We start from the raw sequence: 9,600 nt of genomic DNA, 5'->3' as shown, positions 1-9,600 counted from the left end.
AGGCCTCTTGTGCCTTTGGAAGCCCTGGAGGAGGAATGACCTGAATGTTACAGGTAAGGAGACTTTCTTTACTCTTTTATCCAATCTCAAGTTTTCCATAGGCTCTTATGGACAAAAAAGGGGACATACACTAAATCTGACAAGCTCAGGAGAGGCCAGAATGGTGGGCCCTACAAATTCAGAGACTGAAAGTAATCATGTAGAATGGTCTGAACATAAAAATTCCTAACTAAAAGCAGGTCATGGAGGGTAGTCACATCCTGGGCCATTTGTTTTCTTGACAAAGGTCAATCTTTACTGTAAGTGAGCCCCAGTGTTGTTTTTTTTGCATCTAAGATAACATACCTTTGTACTGTCAGACCCCTCAGGGCACAACCCAATGTGCCAAAGCGTAAGACCACAGAACCACTCACTGTTTTCCTGTCCCCCACATACAATCTCTATGTGCTATAAATGTTAATTATTTACTCTCCTGTACCCTTCGATGTAAAGGAAATATGTGTCTCTTCCATTTTACTTTTTATTCAATCCCAGAGATTTCCCAGCTTTGCTTTCTCCCACCCCTTTATTTACCCCTCTTCACACGTTCTTTTATTTCAATGTATAAAATAAGTTGCAAAACTGCCTTCTTGGAGCATTTTCTTAATCCACTGAGATTTTGCTTCCCAGCAATTGTTGGCAGTTTGACTTAAATAAACTCATTACAATTCTCTATAGGTTTAGACATTTCTTAGGTCGACACTCTCTGGTGAGTGGTTGACCCCAAATCCCTTCCCTTTTGCCAGCTTCTCTTCAAACTAAAGTCAGCAAAACCTGCATGACTATTTTTAGCAGCAGGCTCAGTCACCTCAGGACCATCAGGTCTTGACCCTGAGGTGTCTTCTCAGCCTCCCTGGGAGCAGTCCTATCCCCGAAGGTCCTGGAAGCGCTTGGGCAGTAGCAGTTGCATGTATACTAGCTGTCCTTGGCAGAGCTGCTCCCTTCTGTGGCCTTAGGTCCTGGATACTAGACCAGTTGCTCCTGAGGGAGACCCAGCAGCTTCTCTGAGGCCAACCCAGAGTCCATGCCCCTATGCAGATGTTTTAAGCCTTTCTACATGTACCTTAACAAAGACAGCAAGTCAATCCCTGGCTGGCACAACAATTTGAGGGATAGAGAAAATCTCCAGGTCTGCTGTAGGGAGGTTTTCTAACAGAGGCAAGAACATCCTTTACCTTCTAAGTTAGGCACTGCCAGACACTCCGTGATGGGCAAGCCTCAGTTTCCTCATTGGAAAATGGGAATGGCCTGCCCCCTAGACTCATCACATTGATTCTGTGATATCATGGATGTGAACATGTACTGGAAAGTCCTAGTAAAATGCAAGGTGCTATTTCCATTACAGCATTGTAACACAGGAGCTCTAGGCCAGGAACCTGAACCTGGGATATTCTAGAAAAACTACTAGGAAAGATGAGGGGTGTAGTATGCTGTTTATTATTTAAGGGGCAGGGAAGCTTCAGCGAAGGCTGATCAGAGCTTGAGAAAAGGGTACCCAACCAAAGGCAAGTAATGTTTTTATGTACATAAGCAAAGGGAGGGGTAATCTTATGGGGGGAGCAGCCATCTTCTCAAGCAGATGGGAGCAAGATGTGCTGCTTGGTTACAGGAGCAGATAACATCCGTGGGAACAGCAAAAAACATCCTTGGGAACAGGCACTACTGAAAACTCTTTGGTAGTTCTTTCGTTGGCTGCTGGCTAGGCAGCCAGCAGTCTTCGGAATATGTGAAGGGGCTATATTCTGAATTAACCCTACAATCTAATCCAAAATAGCTTCTCTATCTTGTATTCTTTGCGTCATTTCTTCCATACAAGGAGTCCCTGGGTGATTAGAGTATTTATGTATTGTATCTAAATACTACAAATACAATAAAGACTGCCTCCTGATGCTAGCAATAGTAAACATAAGCCAAGTAGTCCCATCACCAGATAATGGCCCTATGAGCCTAGGGAGGACAACTAAGTGATGAGGGGTTCCGCTCTAAGTGCTGTAATATGAAAAGCCTCTCTGGTCAGAGCAGCAAGGGCTTGGGTAATATTATGAGAGTTGTTAGGAATGTACATATAATATTCTATATGAATAATGGTACAAATACCACTTTGGGTAGCTGTATGTCTAATGCTATGCAGTTTTGAAGTACTATCTTCCTTGTCTAAGATACTTTATTTTTGAGGAGGGAGATGGCTTGTCAGGTAAAATTTAAAGCTGTGGCAGTGTGATTAGCTAGGATATTAATGGATTCTCTAACAAGGATGGTACCCTACTTGTCATCAGTGGTTAGTACAGTGGTGTTCTGACAGAAGGTTTTTGGCAACTACCTTAAAGAGTGCTACACAGAATTTTACATTTTATTCTGCCTTTTAATATACAAGGGAGCAGGCTGACAGATCTCTGTTTGGAGGGCCATCAGTCATCCTAAACTATCCTAGATAGAGTAGTTTATCTAGGGTCAGAAGCAATTGAGCTGCTCCTGAACCAAGGCATATATATGTTATTGGATGGTGTTGAAAGTTGTCTCTGTGTTGATCCACTTGTGTAGCTATTCCAGGTGGAGGCATTAGCCAAGTGTATCTACTCGGGGAGACTAGCTGATGTTGGAATTCTCTGTAGATCTAACATACTAAGCAATTGCTCACTGCTGCCATCATGCTGGCCCATTGCAGAAAGGTGTTGCCTACAACAAGACTAAGGATGACATGACACACGTTTAACAGGTACTAGGAAGAGTCAGTCCTGTCCATCCGGGAGGACACATGCTACCATCCAGTCCTGGGTTAAGAGAGTAACAGTGACAGGGGTCTGTTCTGGATAGGTATACTGAGCCCAGTCTGGGCCTAACCCCAAGACATGCTAAATAAGACATAGGGACCAAGAGGCAATGACTTCAGTTGTAAAGTTAAATCTTTCTCTAGATCCTCTCCCTAAGGGGATACTAGGAAGTACTACCAGAGTCCTATCTGTGCAGGGTTGTTTTTCCCGGGGATTAGTCCTGGGGGACTGGTAAGAGTAGGTTGTTTTGTTGGCCTATGCTAAGGTATATGGTTGAGTCCATGGTCTGTTGGCCTGCATACTTTATCTTCCTGTGTAACTAGGTGGCTGTGTCTTCCGTAGGTGCTTCCTCCAGCTAGTGTATGCAGGCTAGCTGTGTTGCCTGGGTACTGTAAAGGTTGGTGTCCTTATACATGATTCGATGTGATAGTTTTGTGTTGGCTAAGGTGGTAAATGTCTTGCTATATGTCTCACTCTAGAGGGGCCACTGCGTCACTTGCTGATGATCTACCTGCTTTTTGGGTAGCTATAAGAGTCAGCCTACAGTAGATAGCCCTATTATTAGTGCAGATGGTTAGGGGACCCATTTTATTAACTATTACAAGCTAAACAGTACATAGTTTGGCTTGTTGGCTGCTGTGTCCAGTCTCTTCATCTATCTATATACTGTCTGTTACAGGCTGGTAAGTAATGGCTCACTATGTGGGTTGTTGACCCTCATAGGAGCCATCAGTATACTGTCTTGCAGGATAGGGGGTTTCCTTTCTTGGATGGTGGATTCTGGTATGTCTGGAACAAGTTTAAAGGTGGCTAGAGCTCAGTAGATTATTGGTTCTAAAATCTGTTGTAGTTCACGAATTAATGGGCTGGTAGAAAGCTTATTAGGTTGCAGTAAGTAGGTACTCCACTCTGCCAAGGTGGAGTATTAGGCCACTGAACTTTTGGGCCTTGTGGCCATGTTATGAACCCATCCCATAATAGCATAGGTGGTTATTACTTCCACTTCAATGGATCTGGTTAATGCTTTGGTGGCCAGGAGAGCTTGGTACACTGCATTGACTTGTTCTTCAATAGGGCTAAACCATCCTCCTATGCCCTTCCAGAGTTAGGACTAAAAGCCAGTGGAGGCACATGTCCATCCCTGCCATTGCCAGAACCCCTAGGCATAGCCATCCTGGGTGACATGTATATCTAATTCACACAGGCATGCGTGATCATTGACAGCTACTGTTTGTACTATCCTTACCACTTGTTTGGCGGTCTTAAAGGCCATCTGTTGTTTTTCCTTCTAATCCTAGGTAGCCCCCTTGTGAACAAGAGGCTAAAGGAGGCACATACTAATTGTGCTAGGTGTGGGATGAAAACCCTCTAATATTCTAGGAGGCCTAAAAACTCCTATAGTTGTCTAACTATGGTGGATAGGGGGAAAAGCCTGAATTTTATATACTATCACTGTAGGTATCACCTTCATCTTACCTGACAAGACTACTCCTAAGACTTTGACAGACAAGCTAGGGCCTTGTTTTTGTTGATGGCATATCCCTTTTCCTGCAGGTATGTCACCAAGGCTGGGCAGCCTGCTGTACGTCTGAAAGAGAGTTAGAGATTAGTATGATATTATCAATATACTGGTACATTTGTATGGTGGCAGTTTTAGCCCAGCTCGTTAAATCTTTGGCTACAAAACTGCAGCAGATAGTGGGGTTATAGAGAGACCTTAGGGATAGGACAGTAAAGGTCTATTGTTGCCCTTTCTAGGTAAAGGCGAGCTGATCTTGACTGGGTGAATGTCTGTGGGGAAACATGCATTAGCTTAATCTAGAACAAAATGGTAAATTCCTAATTCTACACTTAAAGTGTCTATAATGGTGGTGACTGGTTAAGACAGTATAAAGCACAGAAAATTATTGTAATAAAGCACAGAATCTTTGTTTTTTTTACTCAGAACACTTTTTCATAGTATTAGTAGCAGACCAATAGCCTACGAAACATCGTCTTACTTAGTAGAAAGAACCTAACTGTAATGTTGCATTAGCTTAACTATATATAGTTTCCTCTTTTTTAAGATTTCTCTTCACAGATCTTCTGTAACTTTCTTTACCCCTTCAGTTGCCTTTGTACTTATTTAGAAACAACTAACTTTAGGATAAACTACTTTAATCTCTTTTAAAATAAATCTCTGTACCTTATACTTTCTGTTACTAAACAAATCCATTTCCCTTCCTATTATAATACCAATGTTTCAACTCTCAGAGACCTTCATTTTTAACAGGCAGTTAGAAAGTAAGTAATCAACATCTTTAGATTGGCAAATCTGTGAATATATTTTGTAACTTCTGGAAGTATTTTATTTGTCCTTGACAGTTTTACATAAACTGGAAAAAGGCAGGGGTAGGGTGCAGCTTGCTGAGACTGACTGCTTGCTTTTAAAAGTGCCCCGTTTGTTTGTTTGTTTTTTCTCTAATAATCTCTGTCTCCACTAGTATTGGCTGCATTTATATTTCAGGCCATCTATGAGACCTTGAAAATTACTCAGAGTTAGAAAAACCTCATAAGACCTTTAATGTTGCCAAGTTAAGTTATAAAACATAGTAAGTTTGTTCAGCTTCATTAGTAAATTTGCTAGGATCTTTAGAGCATCTGCTACAATGTTCTTTGAATATAGCTAAATATTATGTAATGCCTGAAGAAGGGGCCAGCCCACTGTGGCCACTATTGCCCACAGCTCCTTCTCCTAAAAGAACAAAATTCCTCTACTTTCCATACAATTTGTAAGAGGTCTATGGGAGTGCTGGGGGTATCCCCACTACTCCCTTGGCAGGGCCTAAGAATCTAAAAGGTTTGCTGCCTCAAACGATATGGACCTAGAGGCCTACCCTGTATTCCCCCCACCCCCATTCCCCACCCCTAGACTTGGGAGTGCCCTCGATAGACTCTTGCCAGACATGTTCATACCAGAGGTTAACTCAACCAGGTACTTTCTGGAATACCTTGCCAACTATGCCAACTGGAATGCAGGGGCTCCAGGCCAGGTACCTGCACGTGGGATATTCCAGAAAAACTACTAGGGAGGACCAGAGGGGTGTGACATGCCATTTATTACTCGCGGGGCAGGGAAACTTCAGCAGAGGCTGGTTGGAGCTGCAGGAAAGGGCACCCCAACAAAGCAATATTTTTACGCACACAAGCAGAGGGAGGGGTAATCTCATTGGGAGAGCAGCCCTCTTCTCAAGCAGATGGGAGTAAGATGTGCTGCTTGGTTACAGGAGCAGATAACATCCATAGGAGCAATAGAAAACATCTTTGAGAACAGGCACTGCTGGAAAGTTCTTTGTGTACTGCTTTCCTTGGCTACTGGCCAGGCAGCCAGCAGTCTTCTGAGTATGTGGAGGGGCTATGTTGTGAATTAACCCCATAAGCAGGAACATTTTTGTTCATGCTCATGGTTTTGCAAACTGCAAGACTTTTAGCGGTAATACTTTCTCCCTTCCTGGCAGCTCTGAGCCAGGATGCACAAAGGTAGTGGCAAATCCCTGGGTGGCTTAAACAACAGAAATGTATTTCCTCACAGGGGCTGGAAATCCAAGATCGATGTGACAGCAGGCTTGGTTTCTGGTGAGTCCTCTCTTCCTGGCTTGTAGATAGCCACCTTCTTACTGGTCTTCACAGGGCCTCTTCTCTGTTGGCACAGAGAGGGAGAGGGAAAGAGAGCTCTCTTACATCATTTCCTCTTCTTGTCAAGACATCAGTCATATGAGGTCAGTACCCCGCCCTTAAAACTTAACTTAATTTTTTTTGCCTCCTTATATTCTCCATCTCCAAAGATTATGGCTTCCAGATACAAATTGCGGGGGGGGGGGGGCACAATTTGGTCCATAACATTAGAACTTTACCATTAACAAATGTCTTTTTTGTCTACATATCTTAAATTTTCTTCTAAAAATTACAGTTTGGGCATAGTAGCTCTTTACAAAAGCTACTCTCTGCTTAGAATCCAGCCAGGCCTCTGGACTTCTGAGCCAGCATTCTGGGCACTTATAAATGCCTGTGGGTGAGGGGAAGTGACTGGGGCACTAGCTAGTTTGCAAGAACAGGTGCATATTGCCTGCCATTTACCATGGTCCCAAGGAATGGGTCTAATGTCCTGGCATTCCAACCATCCTTTGGAGCTTAGCTGCATATGTCCTCTTTGCGAGAGTATTATGTTCTCCCTGTATTTTCTCTACCAGTGAGGTATGAAAATTAATAATGGGAAAGCTCAGTATCACTTGAGATCAATTACAGGAAGGATTGTCAATTACAGACCCTAACTTAAGAAATCCTCAACAGGAAAGAATCATCAATTACGAGCCCCAACAGGAAAAGATGTACGTTGCATCTCCTATAAGAAATTGACTACCCCGACAACTCAGCCAATGAAAAGCAGTCATCATCCTGAACTCTAGCTTTCCTCTAATGTCTTTTATTCAAAACAACCACTGCCAACTTCCTCCTTTATCTCCATAAGATACCATTCCTCTCCTTTGTTTGTTGGACTTGCCTATATTTTTGCTATAGTTTACTTGTTCTGAGTTACAATTCTCTGCTCTTCCTGCATAAACCCATTGTTGGTAAATAACTGACTTTTATTTTTAAGGTCAGGAGGGGTCAATTGCTGGTTGCTATTTATTTGTCTTGCATTACAATTAAGAAGAAAATAAAATGTTTCTTGTATCCATAATTATATCGAAACAAGACAGGCCCAACTCAAAATTACAGAACCTAGGGCAAGAGTCCAAATGGGTGCCCACAAAGCAAATGTTTAAATCATAAAAATTGTAATTAAAACCAAGAAGTTATAGGCAACTAAAAAACAAAGTCTACTAGGTATTCTGTCACCAAAAAGGATTTATTCAGGGGGAAAAAAAGGTTAGAATACAGTATGTGAAGACATGGTAAGTTACATACACACACCGAACCAGACAAAGATGGAGGAGGTACTTAATAGAGGGGAAAAGAAAGGTAAGGGAAGGAACTGTTATAAAGAGCTCTGTTGTAAACAAAAAGTTCTTGTAGTACTCTCATGATGACATAGGGTATGATAGCTCCTCCCATAGGCACTCTCCACTTTTGTTCAGGTTAAGGTCTGTCATAAATTTTATCACTGTAAGGAGAGTTTATTCTATTTTCTGGCCTTGATAAATATACTTCCAAAGCACTTTGGGAGGTTAGATTTAAATGCGGAATTCTGGGACTTCTTGGAGCTCCGATGTGGCCCTGTGGGAAGAGACAACCCATGTCCACCAACCTGTTCATTCTCCGAAGCACCAATCTGCATACACATCCTATAAACGGGCTTAGGGCCATTGGAAATTCCCAGGTCCCAGGTAGCTAGAGCATGATCTAGAAAGTTTAGGGCAGGAATACTGGCTACCAATGGTCATGACCACTTGTTTCATGGGGAGGGCAGGAGAAGCCAGAAAATGGCTGGCCTCCTGAAGCCCAGGTACCTGAGGACGTGTGCAGGCAGAACCAAAACCAGTTAAAGGCCAAGAAAGCTGCACATTTGTTAAAAATAAATAAAAATAAAAATAAAGGATAAGGTATTCATGTGTACATGTCTGTGAAACTGGGGGACCTCTTGTGTTTAAAATGCAAAGTTGTCTTTTGTTGAGATAATATAATGCAATATTTTACTAAGTCTTGTTAAATATTTGACCTATATCTGCACCTGACATTTGTACCCCTCAGACTTCTCTCTGGTGGGACTAATGTTCTGGCTCTGTGAGTATAAGCAGGCATCTGGCAAAACCCTGCAGGTGAACTTTGCCTGAGTCCCCTTTCCTCCAAAATCTATCATCCCTCTTTAGATATTGGTTAGAACAGGCCGGCTGTCAAAAGATATTTTTGAGTCAATTAGGGAAAATTGAACTGGACTAGTTATTAACTTTGTTGGGTATGAAACTGGCATTATAGGAATATTTGAAAAATCGGACCCTATCAATTAAATAAACATACTCAAATGTTTAAAGATGAAATATGTCTGTTGAGATTCTTTAAAACAGGTGTCCCCAACCCCTGGGCCACAGACAGGTGCTGGTCCATGGCCTGTTAGAAAATGGGCCGCGCAGCAGGAGGCAGGTGGTGGGCAAGCAAGTGAACCTTCATTTGTAATTGCAGCCACTCACCAGCGCTAGCATCACCACCTCAGCTCCACCTCAGATCATCAGACATTAGATTCTCATAGGAGCACTGGTCCCTGGTGCCAAAAACGTTGGGGACTGCTACTTTAAAACTACTCTGGGGTGGCGGGGGGATGTGTGTGGGGAGGAACATAGAAGGATTTAAAAAAAAAAAAAAAAAAGCAAGTTGCAAACATAATTGAAGATGGCCCACGGCTGTGGGGCCATATTACTGTCCGACTTTTATATGTCTGAACATTTCCGTAATTAAAAAGTTAACCACAACAGCAAAACACAAATCCTGGAGACTTGATGGCTGCAGGCTAGGCATCTGTGCATTGGGACTGGCTGGTCTTCACACAGCCTTTAAAGCAGCTGTCCTCAACCTTTTTGGCACCAGGTACCAGTGCTTCTATGAGAATCCAATGCCTGATGAGTTGAGGTGGAGCCAAGGTAGTGATGGCTAAGCTGGGGAGCAGCTGCAAATACAGATGAAGCTTTGCTGACTTACCCGCATCTGCTCACGTCCTGCTGTGCAGTTGGGTTCCTAACAGGGCACTGACCGGTGAGGGTGGTGGGAGGGTGGGCACCCCTGCCTTAATGAAATCCTCATGCCCCTTTTTCTCCCC

At 42.9% G+C, this 9,600-nt stretch overlaps 1 long non-coding RNA gene across 1 annotated transcript; it reads right to left on the bottom strand.

Annotated features, from left to right (window-relative positions):
• Positions 1-5,893: 5,893 nt before the first annotated feature.
• LOC118610010 lies at positions 5,894-9,578 on the bottom strand. Its single transcript, XR_004953655.1, has 2 exons — positions 9,483-9,578; positions 5,894-6,489 (listed from the first exon to the last, which is right to left on the bottom strand). It is a non-coding gene; the product is annotated as an uncharacterized LOC118610010 (long non-coding RNA).
• Between the last annotated feature and the right edge of the window lie 22 nt (positions 9,579-9,600).

Source organism: Rousettus aegyptiacus, unplaced genomic scaffold, assembly GCF_014176215.1.
Source record: "Rousettus aegyptiacus isolate mRouAeg1 unplaced genomic scaffold, mRouAeg1.p scaffold_m13_p_12, whole genome shotgun sequence".
NCBI classification, from domain to species: domain Eukaryota; kingdom Metazoa; phylum Chordata; class Mammalia; order Chiroptera; family Pteropodidae; genus Rousettus; species Rousettus aegyptiacus.
This window is presented reverse-complemented; position numbering and strand designations above follow the sequence as displayed.